Consider the following 21,035-nt stretch of genomic DNA (forward strand, 5'->3'; position numbering starts at 1 on the left):
TCACAGATTACCTGCACATTTATTCAGTGTGTGGACTTTCTGTTCCTGTAGATGTACTCAGTGGCTGCAGGTGGGCAGATTGGGATGTGTGTGCCATCAATACAGCTGATGACATGTGGGAACTGTGCCATTTTTAAAAGTTGGTCTTAGTCTTCAGCAGTTCCGCATGTGTGTCAGGGAAACTGATGTAATGATGCATTCTCTGCATCATGGCCTCCAGGAACCTCCTGAAGAAAAGAGACAGGCAGCTCTTGGACACCCCACCTATCGTAGCTATCACCCCCTGGTAACTGCCAGATGCAAGCAGGTGTAGGCTACAGAGCACCTGCACATGTGGTGGTATGGCGTGCGCGCTTGGTGTTGGATGCTCCAGGAGTGGGTGCAGGTCCCTTATCAAGTCCAGGATGGTGTGGGGGTGTAGCCTGTACCTTTCATGGATCTCTGCCTCAGTAAGTTGGAATAGTGTGATCCGCTGTCTGTAGACTTGCTCCTCCCATCTCCAGTGCCTCTCTCCTGCTGCCTGTAGCCGTAGCCGCCTTGCTATCACATAGAAAGCTGCCATTCTGATCACACTGTTGCATTTTGGGGCCTGTTTTATGGGCTGCACCTGGTTACCACCTGCTTTCAATCCATGGTAATTACCGATCTTAAATACCGAATTTCATGAAATTCTGCATTTTCAAAGTTACCTACATCTCTATTCTAATTTTTACAGTTTCTTATTTACCGATTCGGTAAATAAGGATTCAGTAAATACCGATTCCGTAATTTTTAATTCGGTAATGATGAATCGATATTTACCGATTCATATTTACTGAATACTTAAATTTGGCCTCCTACATCTCTAATGCCTAAATACCGGTCGGTAACGGCAAATTTACAGAATTTCGGCCGTTACCGACCGGTGTTTGGCTACCTACAAATGGCCCTCAGACTTTTCACCAGGGCGCATCCCTCTCTTACACTCTCTCCCTCCTCGATATTTTTCCGGAATCTTCAATCTAATCAGGATATATTTCACACAGATTTGGTATAAGGGTTTTTTGAGGGACATGGGGATAAAGGGGTGGAAAAGAGAATGAAAAAGTTTTCTGTCAATGAGTGCCGAGGAGAAAAAGCTGGCGGGCCCAGTGGTAACAATATTACCACCTGCTATTATCAATTTTTTGTACCACCTTCTATAAATAGCATAAATGTCTCTCATTACCTGTTACAACTGGTGACATTTCTAGTATTTTATGGTGTAAACCATGGAATGAATTGGTTTTGATTTAACCTTCACTTTGTATTGGCCGGAATATGACTTTATCAGCCCATAACATGTTGGCTATCCTGAAGCATACCCACTATCTTTTTAGTCAGATATGCATTAGAAATGGCAACATTTTACCCGAAATGCAGAGGCTGACAGGTATCATTGTTGGAGAATCTTTGAATTTTGTTAGAGAACCCAAAAAAAACAGCTACTTGGGCAGATTGGAAAAAAGCGTGATCTCCATCTCTAAACAAGGGAAACTTATTTTGCTTCGTGATTCTATGAGAACCATAAAACAGGAATGGTGACATGCTTGTTGTGTCAAAGGGTAAGCGGAATGGCTGCCAGCAACTGGTCAGAACAATTTAACCATAGAGACAAGTTGAAAAAGTTGTTTAATAAAGTCTGGTTGGCCTCTTTCATCCAATCAGAACAAGTGTCTGTGGCTGCTTGTAGCCATTCAGATTTACACTCTTCCACCATCCTATCACAGACTCTCTGAGAGGGTTATCCATTTTGCAGTGGTCATGACCCTATTTAAGATACTTCTGTGATATTTCTGTTTCCACTGATTTAGAAATAGCCCCAAAAATGCCCGATTTGATTTGTCTTACTGGGAACAGAAAAAGATTTCTATCCCTATTCTGCTTCCCCTTTTAAATGAATATATGTTTAAATGGCAGTGCCATTTAAACAGGTATTTAAACGTATACATAAATACGTGTCATATGTATTAATGTTATTCATTGTCACAGCAATGGGGGTTTGTCTTGATCACTATCAACATAGGATCACAATCAAAATACAGAAATACCTTTCCTGTCGGTGTGAAGAATAAAAAGCTATATTTCCACCAAATCTAGAAAAGAGATACATAAATAAATACATGCGGCCTCGTTTTCCTACTTATGAGTTGGGTTATTTTTATTCCAGAGTGTTTTCGTCCCCTCAATGGAGGAGTTAACATCTATATCCAAAAACGATTGCATGTAGCAGCAATGTGATTGATACATCGTTTACACCGTGGTAACAGCCCCCACACAGATAGGCGCATTTTCCTATTACAGTAATAAGAAAACAGCCACCTTGAAAGGGATCAGTACTTGGGTTAAATAGATTGCGGTGCCCCCCACGCGCCACAGATGTTCAGCACCACAAACCCACTCAGAGTCAGGCCCTTATTGTTTATTCTTCTTGTCAGTTTGGCTGCGATAAGGAGAAACTACAACAAGGTTAACGTGGACGTTTGACAAAGGAACAACAAAAAAAAAAACCAATTTCGGAAGAGGTCTACCGTCGAAAATCAAAACAAAACTTTAAATGGACGAGCAAACTGTATTTTTTCAGCATGAGTTATATTTTATAAATGTAATAAAATATGCCCCTGGCATAAAGAAAATGCAGAACCTACGGCAAGCAAAATAAAAATAAAAGAAATCTTTGGCATAAGCTGATCGTCGTATGCAAGGATACAGCTGCGACAAAATGCAAGCCCCTTGTGTCTGTTGTTGCTATTTTTATTTGTTGAGGAGGCCTGACTGTACACAAGGCCTCGGGGACTTACGAGAGCAGCAGGAGCTGCTAAAAATAATGATACAAAAGTATAAAGATGCAAGACTTCATACAGAGACTCAAATTACATGCAATCCTTTCATGTCACGACTTGATAAGTAACACCGCCACAGGATGCATTTGTATTCCAATGCGCGTGGCAGTGGCATGTGCGTAAGAACCCTCTTATTTTTAACCACGTTTGCTTTTTCTCTATATCCAACCAGGGATGCTTTTAATGACTATAATATCGGAAACCATGTTTGCAAGTAACAAGTTTTAGTTTTACTTTAGTGTTATTGATGTAATTTATGGCAAATTATTATTCCTAACCGTGTTTGATCATTATAAACATACAAGGGGGGCTAGGGGCTGGTAAGTGTAATTGCTCTGTGATTGATTGATACACCTGAATGCTAGCATCATGGATCAATAACAGAGTTCATCTTACTCATAAGCTATTGCACTTTTTTGCGGATTTTATAGGTGGCTCAGAGGGGCCAGTAAAAATAAAATCCTTATTGTACAGAGAGCACTTTTAGGCAGGCATGTGTTCTCAATATATAATTCAAGGCGATGCTTGACTGATAGCAAAATCTTTATCAAATCTTGAGCTATTAACTGAGAGTTGGGTGGAGGCTGGCAAAGCGCTGCACAATTTTGCGCTGCGCCTGCAGGTTTTTATAATAGGAAGTAAATCGATGGAAGTGGTTTGCTTCACTTTGTGGCCCAGATTTACCAAATTCTCATGCGAGCAGCGCAGCAGCCTTGTTGAGTTACATGAGAAGGTGAGGGCAGGAGAGCAACCGATCTACAGATATATGGCTCTCTCCTCCCTTCTCCCCAGCGCCGGTGCTGATTTTGCTGCCGAGTGCCATGCACAATTCTTTGCAACATAGTGCAAGGGTGTGAGCATGAGTCTAGCATAGGTTTTGTACTAAAAGGTTACCCTTCCAGTACAAAATACTTTGCTTACACTACATTTAAAACTGTTCCTACTTTGTATGTGTGCTGTAGAGTGTAGCACACATGCAAAGTCTGAAAAAAGGAGAAATGGAAACATTGCTCATGCAACTCCTGATTTCAAATGGGGTTCATTTTTGACACAAAATCAACTTTCTCGATTGTGGCTAGTCACCAAAAGGTTCCCACTCAATCTTGTGCTAGTAGGCACTGTCAGTCAACCAGTTCATTCCAGGAAAACCCAGTAGCCTTATTCTCCCTTCCTGACACCCTGAATACAATTTTGCTCCCAACTTTGTTAGACCACTAGCTGTGGGAGCACTGAAGGGGCTGCTGCTGCTTTCCACCAACTCTCAAGCATGAGACCTAAGGGGACATTTCATAATTTATTGCAGAATGTAGCATAACACCCAACGTTAGGTGCTGTATTGTGCGAGGACAAGTGAGCATCGCAGATTCACATCTCCAAATATATTGTGCTGCTGCTCCTTTCCCTAATGCTGGCACTTTTGGCACTCACTGGTTGTGAGAGCTGTGCCAGGATTGGGTGGTGCAGTTTCCTGCTTCTGGAGCTCCCAGAAGACACCGAGGGAGAAGGAGGACGCGCTAGAAGTCTGGCATGTCTATTTTATTGTTTTATTTTTGTACCCGCAACCCCTGCCCCACCACCCTCAGTGCAAGCCAGCCACCACTGCCCTTGCACCACAGTGCAAGAGTATGTATGCGTGATGTCAAGTGTAGTCCTCGTATTGAAAGGCTACCCTTATAGTACAAAATACTATACTTAGTCATAGTTTAACATTTTTCTTGCTTTCTGTGTATGTTGTAAGTGCAGGGAGCATGCAACGTTTCATACATTTTAAGAAACAAGAACATTTCTCAAAGTTACTGCCAGCATCAAAGAGGCATTATTCTTTTGGACAGAGCCCTGAATACAATTGTTAGGACATATGGCTTTAGTCAAAGCCCATGGGTGGTTTAATAGGAATGCAATTGAACAACCCATGGTATGGCCATTCAATGAAAAGTAAAAATGTGTGCATTGTGCTACATTGCATTACTTAAGGCTACCTTCACATACAAGTTAAGTTTTGCACTGGAAAGTAAACTGTTGAAAAGATGCAGCTTGCACAAGTGGTACAGGTGTAAATATTTAATCAGGAGTCCCAGAGTAAAGCATAACACCAACTGTACAGCAAGATGGTCAGCTCTCGAATCCTAGATCTGCCAAGAGGCATGCATCACTGCATTCTATGGCACAGTTGGATTCCAGACATGACATAGTGGCAGCTTAACTATCTTCAAGATTACAACATAAACCCCAGTTCTACACTTTGTCCCAGTTTGTGTTACTTTAGCGACAAAACCCGGCACAAAATATTAGTAAATTTGGGTATTTCAGAAGAATGAGCAAATGAATGGCAAACCCAGAAACTCTGATTTCTAGTTAGCAACCTAATGGTGTATGCAAGGACACTTAGCTCATCGAGCGGTCTAGCCATACCATAATTTACAGATTTTTTAAAATGGACAGCATTGTTTTTTGATACTATGAAGCCCATAAGAAAATTAGATGAAAGGACGTCTAAATACATACCTACCTACTAGACCAGGCATGGATTTATCAAATTGCAGGGTCAGCATAACTGTTGTTATAGAGATTACCAGGAGAGATGATCTTTGATGTCTGCTGTAAATGAATTATAGCCCTTATAAAAATCGCTTTTATTGCTTACTACACCATCTCTATGTTGTTAAATAGACTTAAAATACGCTATACATTTGAGAAGATTGTGCCCGTGCCTTAACTTATTTCTGAGCCGCTATTGCTTATAATCTGATTCTTAAATTCAATCCATATCAGGGTTCAAATTGCAGAAGCTCTCAATAGTCTGCCTTTTTAGTGAGCTTGTTCTGCTCCTTAACATTTGGCATCCATTTTATAACTTGTCAGACATCATAACAAGTAACATGAGGCTAAGGTCCGGAATGTGATCGAAAACCATATAAATCACTTAATACAAAACGAGAAATATCCATCCCAGGATGTTGAGGGGTGAGCAGGGGCCTTGCGATGTTAAATCCACTTTGAACACTTCCACCAATATTACATCAGTCTGCTAATATTTTACCAAGGCAGAATGCAACTGTGCACTTGATTCTTTGTTATACAGATCCGTGAAAGAAAGTTTCACTCACCAAATGAGCCCTTTTAGAGGTAAAGTATCTGATGAACCTTACTGTTTTGTAAAATGTTTGCTTTGATCAAAATTTCAAATTAAACAAAGTGTACAATTTAACACTTGTCAGTCATTTGTCTAGTCAGTCTTTTGGAAGTCACGCCTATGGTAGGCGAAAACAGCCTACAGGGCATGGTGCAGTCTATTTTAACTTTTTCATTGCCTAGAAGTTAAAAATTCTTAAATATGTTTTTCACTACTGCAAGGCCTGCTTCTCCAATTGGATAACATTGGGTTACCTTTTTTAAGTGATAGCTTTCAATTGGGAACAGGTTAGAATATCAAGTTGGGTCTCTGAATACTTTTAATTTGAAACACTTTTTAATGGTAAAGTTGGATTTTAAGACACAATTCTTAAAATGCCACTTTTAGAAGTTTGTATAGCAAACAACAGTGTCTCAACAGATATTATTTAGAAGGCAATTTCATGTTCAAGAAAGCATGCACATAAGAGTTGGAAGGGGAGGAAAACAGGGAGACAAAAAACAATTATAACCAGTAAATGCAACACTTGGTGTGTATTGAGCAGAAATGGCAATAATAAGGGAGGACAAAATGGCGGAACTCAGTCACATTAAATGTACATGTAACCTGTACAGACTTGTGCACATTAGTGCTCGTGAGAAATAAAGTGAACGGCGCACGTGACAAGTGAAATATATTCATAAATAAAAAGGGGCAAGAAAAAGACACAAATATATACAAAGAACTCTTGGAGGTTCCCATACATCAGTACATTTTTGGGAGGTACAATTAGTTTCATAGAACCACAAAGGTAACGCCAAGAATTGTGCTGAAGGGTCTACAGCGCTTCGACCTGTCCAGAATTGAGGTCATCTTCAGGACCAGAATATGAGTTTCTAGGAGTGCGTTATAAATACCATGGCCACAAGTCCAGCCGGGTCAAGGTACTAGATAACGAGGAACAAGAGAGTAGACTGATATCGAATGAAGGATAGTCAACAAGGGCAATTTGTAGGGATGTTGACACGTCAAGCCAAGGATTGCAGAATAGTCATAGAGGAGGACTCAGAGTGGAGACGTCTTCAGCAAGGTAAGCAATACTAGTAATTGTAAGTGCTGGAGATGCTTGGTCAAAGAAAACAGATGTCTGGAGAATGGTGTCAGATCCTATGGGGACTGCAGGCTGACCAACGTGAGTCTGCACTCTGAGCCTCCTCCAGAACTCCGCTCTTGTTGAACAGTTTGCGGAATTTGGGCACTCCGCGCTCAATGGAGGAGTGCAGAATTCCTGAATCCTGCCATTCAGGTGCGAAGCAGATGTTTTTTCCATATGCACGCTTGAGTTTTCTTTTGGGTCTAAACCGCAAGCGCCAAGAGTCTCTGGCTGCTTGTGAGCGAGACTTCTGACACCTGTCACACTTTCATTCCTTTTTCTAAGGGGATGTTTCCATGGATCGGGTGGATTGTAGAGCAAGCTAGAGATTTTGAAGAAGAATGGCTGGGACTTCAAGCCCCACCCGCAGTTCTGGGGTGCCACCTTCAAGTTCCGAGAGGGCAGTCTTGTCTCACAGCAGCCAACAGCACCATCAACCAGGACACAAGCAACAACAGCAACAGAAGGACCTGACCCAACCTCTGTATTGTATTGGTTTTCTTTGACAGGGCTCAAGTCCAGTGCACAGTCAATGGCAAAACAGGTTGAGTAAGTGGCAGGACCTTTGACCATTCACAGGATGTTCCAGGAGTATCTGGATGATCAATAAGAGGTCTATGTGGATCAAAATCCATTGATGTGTTGGTTAGGAAAGATGTCTCAATGGGCAGAACTCAGCAGGCTGGCAATAAAATATCTGGCTCGTCCTGTCGCCAGTGTGACTCCTGAACATGTGTTCAGGGCAGCTGGTGCAGGTGTCACAGTTAGAAGGCCCAGTCTCTTGCCTCAAAATGTGGGGAGATTGACTATGAACCAACATTTTATACCACACAATTACACGATCCTGAAACAGCATCACAGGAGGAAGAGGAGGGTGATTGGTCTGAAATTGAATCAAATGTGTTAGCTGACCAATTTCTGGGGGAACCACCTGACAAACTCTACTTCCCGGACTAAGTATACCAGTGCCCCCATAGAACTTTTAAAAATCTACTCATTAAACTTAGTTCTTTCTTTGCAAAATAAAAAATAAATAGCTGGAGGAACATTATCATTTATGTGTCAGTTTTATGCTGCCCCAACTTTTTTATTAGTCACATATATATTGATGGATTGCAGTTCGACCAGTGTCCATTGAAAAAGTCTTCACAATTCCTTCATGACATTGTGGACAATGCCTTTCCCCGGCGCACGGCTGTTGCCTACTGCCTACCACTTTTTGCATCACTTAGCACTAGAATGGCTGCCTCACAAAATCATTTATCATGAACAAGACTGCCTGCCAATACCAAATCCCAATGCATTGCCTGTAAAAAAAGATGCTTGAATACTTAATTGCTAAACTACCCATGCTTGGATTGGAAGAGGTAACTTCAACTATTTCAACAGTGAGCGACTATGTGAGTGATGATTTGAGTTGATTAATGATTCAAGTGGTGGCAGACAGTGAGGGAGTTTGTTGAACTGTAATGTGGGAGCTTGCATGAGATGACTGACTTGCAATGTTTGGGGCTTGAGGGGTCGGTGATCTATTTTCCCCTGGAGGTGATTGGCATTCACAAACTTACTTATCAAAAATTATTAACCTCTATGATTCGCCCCTATGATCCTTCTGTTTTTTTCATCATCCAGGTTGGCTGCCCCAGACAGTCATTTTATTTACAAAACTGCTAAATTCCAATCTGTTTCTTGCATTAAAGGGGGGAAAGTGTACCTACCACCATGCGTGGAGTGGACCAGGTAGCTATTGCACCACTAAGTGATAAGATTATTGAGTGACTGTGAGCGATGATTGATGTAGGGGCTGAAAGTGATGGAGGGTGTGTTGAACTGTAATATGGGAAATGTCTTGAGATGACTATTGATTTGCATTGTTTGGGGCTTGAGTGATGGGCACTATTTTTTTTCCTGTAGCCCCTTCACACTTAGCCAGATTTAATTGAAGGATGTTATCCTTTTTCTCTGGTTCTTCAAAGACCAGAACAGTCACTTATTTAACAAGCAAAACCCTATGCAAAATACTGCGGTTCTGTTTCTCTACTTGTTCTGCATCCGCAGTGAACTCCAAGTCTATCTTGCTTGGGTCATAGTGATTCATGATGATGATGATGACTGGTCTGGGACAGCATTACTGAGATTCAGGAGGAGGAACGTGGAAGAACTCAGGGCAGGAGCTGCAATACTACCTCATCAACAGCTAGTAGCAGTAAGTTATCAAGTATCGACTTCAGTTCAAAGGTAAATCAAGAGTCTGAGGCCTAGTACCCAACTGTGTGGAATAGTCACAGGTGCATTTGTGAAATGTGCTCTGTAAGTGTGTTGGACTTGTGGCAAAAGTGATACTCTGAGTCGCCTTTCGTTATTTTCTTTCTCTGCCTCTGAGGTTTCTTGATACACTCCTCTAGAGCTTACATTCCTTCTGTCCTTCTCCTTCACTCTAAAATACGGTTTCTCTTTTATAATCTGCAGGCCTTCTTCTAGTTCCCTTCACAAACAAAATCGAAAGCTAGCTAAGCTCAACAACACTCCTGCTCCAAAGAGTGGACAATTCGGAAGTAAATGCAGATGCACCACCCAATTTTGCAAAGCAGTATCATTTTTCTTTTAACAATCATACTACCTAAGATATGTGGGTGGGTGGGTTCACTCCCCAACCTACAATACAAAACATTTAGATATCTGATAAAGTGGGTCTCGAGGGCAGAAGGGATGATTGCAATGCATTTATCAGTACTCTGTCACACTCATTCCTTTGTTTCCTTCTAACAACAGGGTGATGGCAAATGATGTGCTGCTGCTTATTGCCTAGATAAATGTTGGCCTCTGTTTGCAGTGCACTTAACTGTACTGTGTCATAATCATTTCTTTTTTTCCGTGCACCACTGATTGATGACGATGATATGCTGCCCATTTCCCAGATGAATGGTGTCCTTAAGTAGTGTTTGTCTTTGTCAAACCTTTCCCAAAATCCCCATTAATGAAAACCCTAACCCTATTCCAAGAGCTGTGTGATTTATAGATGTGTGGCTTAAATTACTTCCACCATTCTTTGGTGGAAGCTATATTGGTAGGCAAATCACGAACATTGGCCCCTGACCTTTAGGCAAACCCTTTCCCGCTCGCCCTCAGATCCAGCATTGGTTGGGTCGCACGTGTCATATATGTGGCCTAAATTATACCATCACTGGATCACACGTTTGATGGGGCGGGTGAGGTGAAAGCAGCACCACTTACTGGAGAATCTTCTAAGTAATAGCCCACACCAGCCCATTACCAACCTCATGGGACCCCCTTGCAAAACCAGGTTGGTTTGTGATAGGTAATTTTGATGTCGCCTCAATAGGTTTTGGGCCCTTGCCTGTTGCGGGTCCTTGACCCACCCTCGCAAGTGAGGTACCATTTTATCAGGAGACCTGGGGGAACGCTGATTGGGAGGAAATTTGTGGATCCATGCAGATTCCAGTACTTTCCCACACAAACATTTGAGAACAAAAGTGAGTTTTTCAGCGTTTTTTAAGGTTTGCAGGGGACTCTGGGTTGGAGAATGTTGGGGGACCCATGCAAGCCATACTTCGCTAGACTCCCCCGGGTGTCTAGTTTCAAGAAAAGTGTGTGTTTGGTAGGTTTCCCTAGATGGCTGCCGAGCCGCAGGCCAAACACTCATGGGACTCCCTTTGCAAAATCAGGTTGATTTGTGATGGCTAATCTTGATGTCCCCTCAATAGGATTTGGGCCCTTGCCTGTCGCGGGTCCTTGACCCAACCACACGAATGTGAGGTACCATTTTTATCGGGAGACTTGGGGGAATGCTGGGTGGGAGGAAATTTGGGGATCCACGCAGATTCCTGAACTTTCCCAAATATAAATTTGAGAAAAAAGTTTTTTTTTCAGCAAAATTTGAGGTATGCAGGGGATTCTGGGTAGGAGAATGTTGGGGGACCCACGCAAGCCATACCTCACTGGACTTCCACTAGTATCTAGTTTTCAGAAATGTGTGGGTTTGGTAGGTTTCCCTTGATGGCTGCCGAGTCCCGGGCAAAAAACTCATGGGAACCCCCCTTGAAAAAACAGGTTGGTTTGTGATAAGTAATTTTGATCTCGCCTCAATAGGTTTTGGGCCCTAGCCTGTCACGGGTCCTTGACCCACCCATGCAAGTAAGGTACCATGTCTCTTGGAAAACTTTGGGGAATGCAGGGTGGGTGGAAATTTGTGGATCCACGCAGATTCCAGAACTTTCCACCACAGAAATGAGAGGAAAATTTGGGTTTTTTTTTTACAACTTTTTAGGTTTGTAAGGATTTCTGGGTAACAGAACCTGTTTAGAGGCAGTCAAGTCATCCCATAATAGATTCCCCTTGGTGTCTAGTTTTCAAAAATGTATAGGTTTGCTAGTTTCCCTAGGTGCCGGCAGAGCTAGGGTTCAAAAACAACAGCTAGGTACTTTGCCAAAAAAGGGTAATTTTTCACAGTGAAATTGAGGTGTGTCCACATTGCATTTTCCACTGTTTCCTATTACGGGCACTAAGCCTACCCACACAAGTGAGATACCATTATTTTCTTGAAAGACTTTGTGTAACGCAGGGTGGGTGGACATTTGTGGATCCACACGGATTCCAGAACTTTCCACCACAGAAATGTGATAAAATGTGTTTTTTCTTTTTACACTTCTTTAGGTTTGCAAGGGATTCTGGGTAACAGAACCTGGTGAAAGACAATCAAGTCACCCCAAAATGTATAGGTTTGCTTGGTTTCTCTAGGTGCCAGCAGAGCTATGGTTCAAAAACTACAGCTGGGAACTTTGCAAAAAAGGGTCATTTTTCACTGTGAAATTGTGGTGTGTCTATGTTGCGTTTTGCGCCATTTCCTGTTACTGGCACTATGCCTACCCACACAAGTGAGGTACCATATTCTTGGAAGACTTTGGGGACCGCAGGGTGCATGGAAATTTGTGGATCCACTCCGATTCCAGAACTTTCCACCACAGAAATGTACTAAAATGTGGGTTTTTTTAAAAATGTTAAGGTTTGCAAGGGATTCTGGGTAACAGAACTTGGTGAAAGGCAGTCAAGTCACCCTATCCTGGATTCCCCTGGGTGTCTGTTTTTCAAAATTGTATTGGTTTGCTAGGTTTTCAAAGGTGCCGGCAGAGCTATAGTTCAAAAACTACAGCTGGGCACTTTGGAAACAAATTGTCATTTTTCACTGTGGAATTGTGGCGTGTTCATGTTGTGTTTTGTGCCATTTCCTATTGCGGGCATTATGCCTACCCACACAAGTGAGGTACCAATTTTCTTGGAAGACTTTGGGTAACGCGGGGTGGGTGTAAATGTGTGGATCCACGCAGATTCCAGAATTTTACACCAGAGAAATGTGAGGAAAATGCATTTTCTTTATAACTTTTTAGGTTTGCAAGGGATTCTGGGTAACAGAACCTGGTGAGAGGCAGTTAAGTCACTGCAGCCTGGATTCCCCTTGGTGTCTAGTTTTAAAAAATGTATAGGTATGCTAGGTTTCCCTGGGTGCCGGAAGAGCTAGGGTTAAAAAACTACAGCTAGGCACTTTGCCAAAAAAGGGTAATTTTTCACAGTGAAATTGAGATGTGTCCATGTTGCGTTTTGCGCCGTTTCCTGTTGCGGGCACTAGGCCTACCCACACAAGTGAGTTACAATTTTTCTTGAAAAACTTTGGGGAATGCAGGGTGGGAGCAAATGTGTGGATCCATGCAGATTCCACAACTTTCCACCACAGAAATGTGAGAAAAATTGTGTTTTTGACACTTTTTTAGGTTTGCTAGGGACTCGGGGTAAAAGAGCTTGGTGGGAACCAGTCAAGTCACCCCATCCTAGATTCCCCTGTGTGTTTAGCTTTAAGAAATGTATAGGTTTTCTAGGTTTCCCTTGGTGCCGGCAGAGCTAGAGTTCATAAACTACAGCTAGGCACTTTGCCAAAAAAGGGTCATTTTTCAAAGTGAAATTGAGGTGTGTCCACATTGCGTTTTGTACCGTTTCCTGTCACGGGCACTAGGCCTACCCACACAAGTGAGGTACAATTGTTTTCGTAAGACTTTGGGGAACGCTGGGTGGGTGGACATTTGTGGATCCACACAGATTCCTGAACTTTCCACCACAGAAATGTGAGGAAAATGTGTTTTTTTGGACAATTTGTTAGGTTTGCAAGGGATTAACAGAACATGGTGGGAGCCAGTCAAATCACCCCATCCTGGATTTCCCTGGGTATCTAGTTTTTGAAAATGTATAGGTTTCCTAGATTTCCCTAGGCGCAGGCAAAGCTAGGGTTCAAAAACTACAGCTAGACACTTTGCAAAAAAAGGTAATTTTTCATTGTGAAAATTTGGTGTGTTCACTTTGCGTTTTGAGCTGTTTCTGGTGTGGGCACTATGCCTATCCACACAAGTGAGCTACCATTTTTATCGGGAGACTTAGGGTAATTCAGATTTGCAAAGCAACTGTTATTACCCATTGACATTTGATGCATTTCTGCCTTCCAAATGAAAAGACAAATGTAAGAAAATGTGTACAAAAAGTAATTGAGAAAGGAGGTTGAAAGCACAGAAAATTGCAAAAATAGTCTATGTCCCAGAAAAATGCCAAAACTGTTTAACATGTTTTGGTTTTCTGACAAATGTCTGTCATTCCCTAAAAGCTAGGAAAATGGTGATTTCAGCCCCAAAAACCCTTTTTTGATACAATTTGCAGGGAAAATCCCAGATGCTTTCATTTGCAGCACTTTTCCCATTTCCCCCCCAAAACAAAATGTAGCTGTATTTTGACTAATTTTTGGGACCCCTCCAGGAGACCCCACACACCCTGGGTACCTTTAGAATCCCCATGATGTTGGAAGAAAAGGACACAAATTTGGCATGATAGCTTATGTGGTCAAAAAGTTGTAGGGCCTAAGCCCTAACTACCCCAAATAGCCCAAAAAAGGCTTAGCACACGGGGCAAAAAGGCCTAGCAGCGAAGGGGTTAAGCATCTCCTTGCAGTAATGGACCAGTAGGGTGTTTGCATTCTGATTGAGTTTTGCGCACAGCAGCAGATCTGAAATCTCAAATTTAAGAGGTCATTGTGCTTAATGTCTCTAAGCAACATACATCTTTTGGGTGGTCAGTAACACAGTTCTTTGTGAACAAGAGAGAGAAGAGACTCTACATCTGGTTGGCCAGTGCACTGTTATGACATTCTCAGCCCATAAGTTGTATTGATTAGGTATGATGACGTTCTGAGTGGAGCCTTACCATAAGTGAGGTTGTAGCAGTTTTAAACCAGCTTAATATTTAGCAGGAAGAGTTCAAATTTAGAACTGCATTATAATAACTCTGTGACTAGAAATATGTTCTTGCTGAGTACACATGCATATATTTGTATGCTATTTACAGAGCACAAACCTAGACAAAAGGCAGCAGAGCACTGTTATTCGGAAAAGGTAAGCTTAAAGTCATTGAGTAATAGGAGAGGAAGCTAAGTTGTGGATTGTTAATACATGGGGACTTATGTATAAGGTGATAGCGCCCCCAGAATGTCACTTTCACCAACGTTCCTATGGCCCAATGCCCTTCTCCATATTTACAAAGTGGTGCTTTGCAAATATGATACCTTTTCATCTGTATAAAGGGGCGTGAAATGGGTGTTGATAAACTGGTGTTGTTTGTTTGATTCGGGCCATGCACCTGGACTTATTTGAACTTTTAATCAATTTTTAAAATTCATTGTGGTGGGAGGCCTGTTGTTTCAGTCGGGGCCTAGTGATTTCTTTGCATTTATTTTTTCTTCTTTTGTAAAGGAAAAATGTTGCACAGTTTACTACATTTTCGAGATTTTTTTAATACATTTAAAATTTTGATTTAATATGTGGCCAAGTAGTCTGCCAATTGGCTTTCCAGACAGCAGGCCCAGTGTTAGTCATGAGTGGACGAAACAAAAGTTTCTGTGGTGTTTACAGCATTAGGCCAGAGCACCGCTTTCCAAACTTTTCATGTTGGTGATAACTTTTTAGACATTTCTGATTTAGTGACACGGTAATGCCAGTGAGCATAGTGAGCGAGCTCCAACCACTTAAGAGGGGTTCGGGGGGCTCCCCCGAGAAAATTTGGGAAAATTGTAGGCAAATGGTGCATTTTCAAGCACATTTGAGAAACCAGGAAGGTTAATAACCCAATTGTGAATCTGTTCTGGCAAAGACAGTGACTGTGACAAACATCTCAATCCATCATTCAGTAAGTGAGCTTCACTTTAGTGCACAAGTAGCTGAGCAGTCATAAGATGGTTAGCATATAACAAAGGTTACTTTTTTTTTTTTTTTTTTTTGTTTTAAGTGTGCAGTTTTAGAAATAAATGGAAGAGCGATATATGAAGGACCTGGTGGGGTAAGGTTGGTGTCATACATGTGAAGGGGAGTGGCACGGAAAGGCGGAATGGATGATGAGTGTCATATTGGAGTTCCAAGAGTCGTGGTCACACAGAGGGACAGCAGAAACAGGGTATTGGCCCATGTGGGGGGAAGGGTCATACTGAGGGCTTGCAAGAGAACTTTGCCACGCATAAACACTACAGTTAGCTCATAGAGGGGCTGCACTGATGAGATGAGGCAGAGCACATACAAAAGGGCAGCAGGCCAGGCAGTTAAACAGGCTAGGCTAGGGCTAGGCAGTTAAACACAGGAGCTTCGGGGTGGAGAGGCTCAGAGGGCCGGCAGGGGTGAGATAGATACAACAGAGAGGCTGCAGTGGGGAAAGGGGCAGATATGCAAACTTCAGTAGGGTATAAGGCAGAAGAAGCTGATACTGAGGAGGGGACAGACACACAGAGGGGTTGCAAAGGGTGGAGAGGCACAGATCGATTGACACACAGGCCGCAGAAGGGAAATTCAGCATTCAGAGTGGAAGCTTAAGACACAATGAAAGAAACACATAGCAGGATAACCCATTGAACGTAGCAGGAAAAAATCATGGTCAACCAACAGAGCTCCTAAAAGCAAATCTTCCAGCATAGAATACACAGTATATAGACCTACCTAAGAAATTAGTGATTCAGTCAAAACACACCTTTTAAATAAAGTTCCCACAGACAGGCTACCACCACCTAAAAAGAGTAAAAAGTAACAGCCCTGACACCTCTAGTAGAAACTCTCACACCTCTACCAGCACCATGTCTCACAGTGGATGCCAGGGCAGATGTCAGCTTTCCCAGTCCTCCCTGGCATGTGTAGTTTGGCGGCCAGATGAGGCTGAACAGGTGACATTTGACAACTATACCACCACACACCCTCATTCTTCAACAAACAGGAGGATGAAGAAGGCCAGAGACAAGTGACTGCTACTTGCTGATAACTCTGTGGATATTAGATAACAGGGCACTGGGAGATCATGCCATCTGCCCAGTTTCTCCTTGGCTTGTATCAAACTGAGCCTAAACTTGTTAAGAATGTTAGGCTCTTGGTAATTTGAAATCTTAATTTTCTTAATTTACAATACTTCATTTTTAAAGCATAAACTATGCCACAGTGAAATAACCTCCTCCATGCCTCCCAGTTCCCTTCTTCTCTTTGGCGGAAGCAAAAACTGAGGCTCTAGCTGACCTCTTGTGACCTTGACCACCCGGAAACACCACCAGCTGATCCGCGCCGCCAAGGCCACCCGGAAACACCACCAGCTGATCCGCGCCGCCAAGAAAACAGCATTCAAGGACCGGTTGGACAACAACGCACACAACTGCAAGGAACTCTTTAACATCGTGAAAGAGCTTTCCAACCCCAGCGCAGGAAACAACAACATCACCCCATCGCAAGACCTCTGCAACTCCCTCGCTTCATACTTCCACAACAAGATCGCGGACATACACAACAGCTTCAACAACCAACCAACGCACACCATGACCGAACAACCACCCCCCACCACCACCCTCCACGCCTGGACCCCGATCAGCACCGAAGACACCATCCGCACGATGAACTCCATCCACTCCGGATCACCGACCGACCCCTGCCCTCACCACGTCTTCAACAAGGCCGACGCTGTCATCGCACCCCACCTGCGAGACATCATCAACACATCCTTCGACACCACCATCTTCCCTGAGAGCTGGAAACACGCCAAACTCAGCGCTCTACTCAAGAAACCAACAGCGGACCCCACCGACCTCAAGAATTACCGCCCCATCTCGCTCCTCCCGTTTCCAGCCAAAGTCATCGAGAAGACCGTCAACAAGCAGATGGCCGCCTTCCTCGAGACGAACGGATCCCTCGACCCCTCACAGTCCGGCTTCCGAGCCAACCACAGCACCGAGACCGCCCTCATCGCCGCCACCGATGACATCCGAGCCCTGATGGACAATGGAGAAACAGCGGCCCTCATCCTCCTAGACCTCTCTGCGGCATTCGACACGGTCTGCCACCGCACCCTAGTACGGCGCCTCAGCAACATCGGAATCCAGGACAAGGCGCTGGAATGGATCATCTCCTTCCTCGACGGAAGAACACAGAGAGTCCGCCTACCACCGTACAAGTCAGAGGCCTCCGAAGTCATCTGCGGCGTCCCCCAAGGATCATCTCTGAGCCCCACCCTCTTCAATGTCTACATGAGCCCCCTCGCGGCCATCGTACGCAAACACAACCTCAGCATAATCTCCTACGCCGACGATACCCAGCTGATCCTCTCCCTGACCAACGACCCCGCCGCCGCCAGAGCCAACCTGCACGAAGGGATGAAAGAGGTAGCCGAGTGGATGACGACCAGCCGCCTGAAACTGAACTCGGACAAGACGGAGGTCCTCATCCTGGGCTCCTCACCCTCCGCCTGGGACGACTCCTGGTGGCCTCCCGCCCTGGGCACCGCACCCAAACCGACAGACCATGCACGCAACCTGGGCTTCATCCTGGACTCCTCCCTCTCCATGACCAGGCAAGTCAACAACGTCTCCTCGGCGTGCTTCAACATCCTACGCATGCTACGGAAGATCTTCTGGTGGATCCCCACCGAGACCAGGAAGACCGTCACCCAGGCCCTCGTCACCAGCCGACTGGACTACGGCAACGCCCTCTACGCCGGGACCACCGCCAAGCTCCAGAAGAGACTCCAGCGGATCCAGAACGCCTCAGCCAGACTCATCCTCGACATCCCTCGAACCAGCCACATCTCCGGACATCTGAGAGACCTTCACTGGCTCCCCGTCAACAAAAGAATCACCTTCCGCCTCCTCACCCACGCACACAAAGCCCTACACGACCAAGGCCCGAGCTACCTCAACAGCCGAGTCAACTTCTACGCTCCCAAACGCCACCTCCGATCAGCCAACCACGCCCTCGCCGCCGTCCCCCGCATCCGAAGAGCGACCACAGGAGGAAGGTCCTTCTCCTACCTGGCCGCCAAGACCTGGAACTCCCTCCCTCCCGACCTGCGCCTGACCCAAGACCACCTCTCCTTCAGGAAGAAGCTGAAGACCTGGCTGTTCGAGCAGTAGCGGCACCTCCCCCCCCCTCCCCCCAGCGCCTTGAGACCCTACGGGTATGTTAGCGCGCTTTATAAGTGTCAATGATTGATTGAGTGTAATGTAACTGGTGCTCATGTTAAGTGCTCAAATACCTTCGGTCAAGTTCACCAAGTAACACTGCAAACAAAATCAAGCATTGGCATAGTCAATAGGTCTTGCCTGTGGGATCTTATAAGTATTTAGCCATGCAGCGCATTATTCAAGGTGCTTAACATTTACTGTTCTTTAACGTGGAAACCTTGACAATAATAGGCACATTATAGCAGCTAATTAGAAGTATTTTTTTAAGTGTTATTTTTGTACAACTGGTAGTCTGAACCCAGATATCTGGAGTAGCTCTCATACGCAATCATAAAGAAAGATGTACAAGCAGGGGTGCAGGAGTAACATCTGTGGTAAAACGATACTGGTTATGGTATAAGATGTTGCGATGTCCTACTTGTTGGTATTGATAATACCACTGGTACGAACTGAACACCGTGGAGGAGTGTAAACCACAGTGTACTAAATCAAATAATAAACTAATAAACTACAAAACGCCATATGTCCAGAAAGGACAATACCAACAAAAGTGTTTCACAGGAGTGGCACCCACCTCACTAGTCAGGTTGTGACTGCAACCAGGTGACTGTATCCCACTTTGTGACACAAGACAGGGATCTCCCTGTTGTAGAAGGACCCTCACTCACCACTAGCTGGTGACATGCTTCATCACGGGGTCCCCGCTGGGGCGATCTAGTACCACCCCAGCGTGCTACAACGCCTGTTTTGCAGCGGAGCAGGATGTGGTGGGTGCAAAAGGTGCCCAAATCAAAGTGTGGTGATAATAGGTGCAATATATTTTAAAAAAATACTAGGTTGTAGTCTTTATACCTGTTTTAATAATGACCAACCTGTATTTGTTAAAAACAAGTGAGCGAACAATTAGGTTCTGTGTTACGAAACCAAATGTCCTTAGTAGTATACAAAAATACTGGTCAACATGTTTCTGCTGTTATACTGCCATTTGCTAAGCATTCGTCGGGACCTAAAAATTAGACCCCCAGTGGTATGCGCGCGCTAAGGCGCACCCTACTGTGAGGTTCGAAATGTGAAAAAATATATTAAATAAATAACTATCATGGGCAGTCTCCATGATAAAGGTCAGGGCAAAAATGTGCAACCTGGCCCAAAAACCTGTGAAGAGAAAGAGGAATTATTGGCATATGATGTCCTTTCTGACATTGTATTCAGTGAGAGGACATGGGTTAAATGGTAACAGGGCTGCATGCTATGTCATGGTTTAGTGGCCCAGCATGCCCATGCAGAAGGAATAAACTAAATTCTAGTTCTTGTGACTGAGGCAGCTTCAATTTCATTCTATGTCTGCATGCTCAATCCCAAATTCAAGGTTCATTAAAACCTTTAGTGGTTTAAAAACTAGTACTAACACTGACCTATCCAATGAAGCGGTCATGGAAAACCAAGGAAAGTAAAAGAAATGCCATTTCTATGAGATTCAGTGTGCAGTCAGGCTACTGACACCTATACACGGTGTTAAATTAAACAAATACACGGTGTTAAATTGAACAAATACTCATATGAAAAGGGACATCTGGTCATTTGAGGCGATCGCCTAACTTCCATGCCTCCGAGTCTCCTGTGTCTCTCATAATAGTTAAATGGTAAGCATGCTGCCAGGAGTAGCGCGGCTAAGGTTATGCTCTCGTTATGGCTATATGCACTGCTATATGTAAAATGTAAAAACGGTGAAACCTGTATGCGTTCAGCATGTCGAAGAAACCCCAAACAATTCTCAGTTCAAGCAACACGCCAGTGAAATAAGTTAAAAATAGACTCACGCCATTGGGGCCGTATTAAATCCCCTTCAGATGAAAACAGCGCGGGTATTCTTCACGCGGTAATTGACTAAGGAAAGGGAAAGATATACGGGAGTCTCGGATATTTATCATTAAATTCGCTTGTGCTGTGAGGGGAAATTGACCACACTTACTGCTTTACACGCGACTCCCCGCCTTCAACCTACAATCAGGGTTGCCGTCTCACCCGGAAGGAGAATAATGCACTTCCTATCCCTCCTTAAATGTTGGTGTGGAGTGAGCTGTATCGACCCGCCCATTTAAAGTGATACACATTAAATGGAACACATTGTAATTTCTCGGTCCCCTCCTCCTACAGAGGCAACGAGGAATACGTAAGTAGGTGAAGCCTGGTGGAGTCGATAATAACAAAATTATGTTAAAAGGCACCTAACGCAGAGACAAAATAGCCCATATTTAGGAGATGGAACCAAGCTTAAAACCAAACGGTGGAAATGCAAGCCGATATTAACAAAATTATGTTAAACAGACACCCATCACAGAGACAAAATTATGTTAAACAGACACCCATCAAAGAGACAAA

General features: G+C 43.8%; 1 long non-coding RNA gene across 1 annotated transcript in view; it reads right to left on the minus strand.

The window, feature by feature from the left end:
• LOC147708635 (uncharacterized) overlaps positions 1–20,686 on the minus strand; it is a 56,946-nt gene extending 36,260 nt beyond the window's left edge. The window contains exons 1-2 of the long non-coding RNA XR_015296652.1: positions 20,626–20,686; positions 20,474–20,540 (exon numbers count right to left, since the gene is read on the minus strand). This is a non-coding gene — a long non-coding RNA (uncharacterized LOC147708635). The remainder of the gene's footprint in view (positions 1–20,473; positions 20,541–20,625) is intronic.
• Positions 20,687–21,035: the final 349 nt, after the last annotated feature.

This window comes from Lissotriton vulgaris, chromosome 6 (assembly GCF_964263255.1).
Source record: "Lissotriton vulgaris chromosome 6, aLisVul1.2, whole genome shotgun sequence".
NCBI classification, from domain to species: Eukaryota; Metazoa; Chordata; class Amphibia; order Caudata; family Salamandridae; genus Lissotriton; species Lissotriton vulgaris.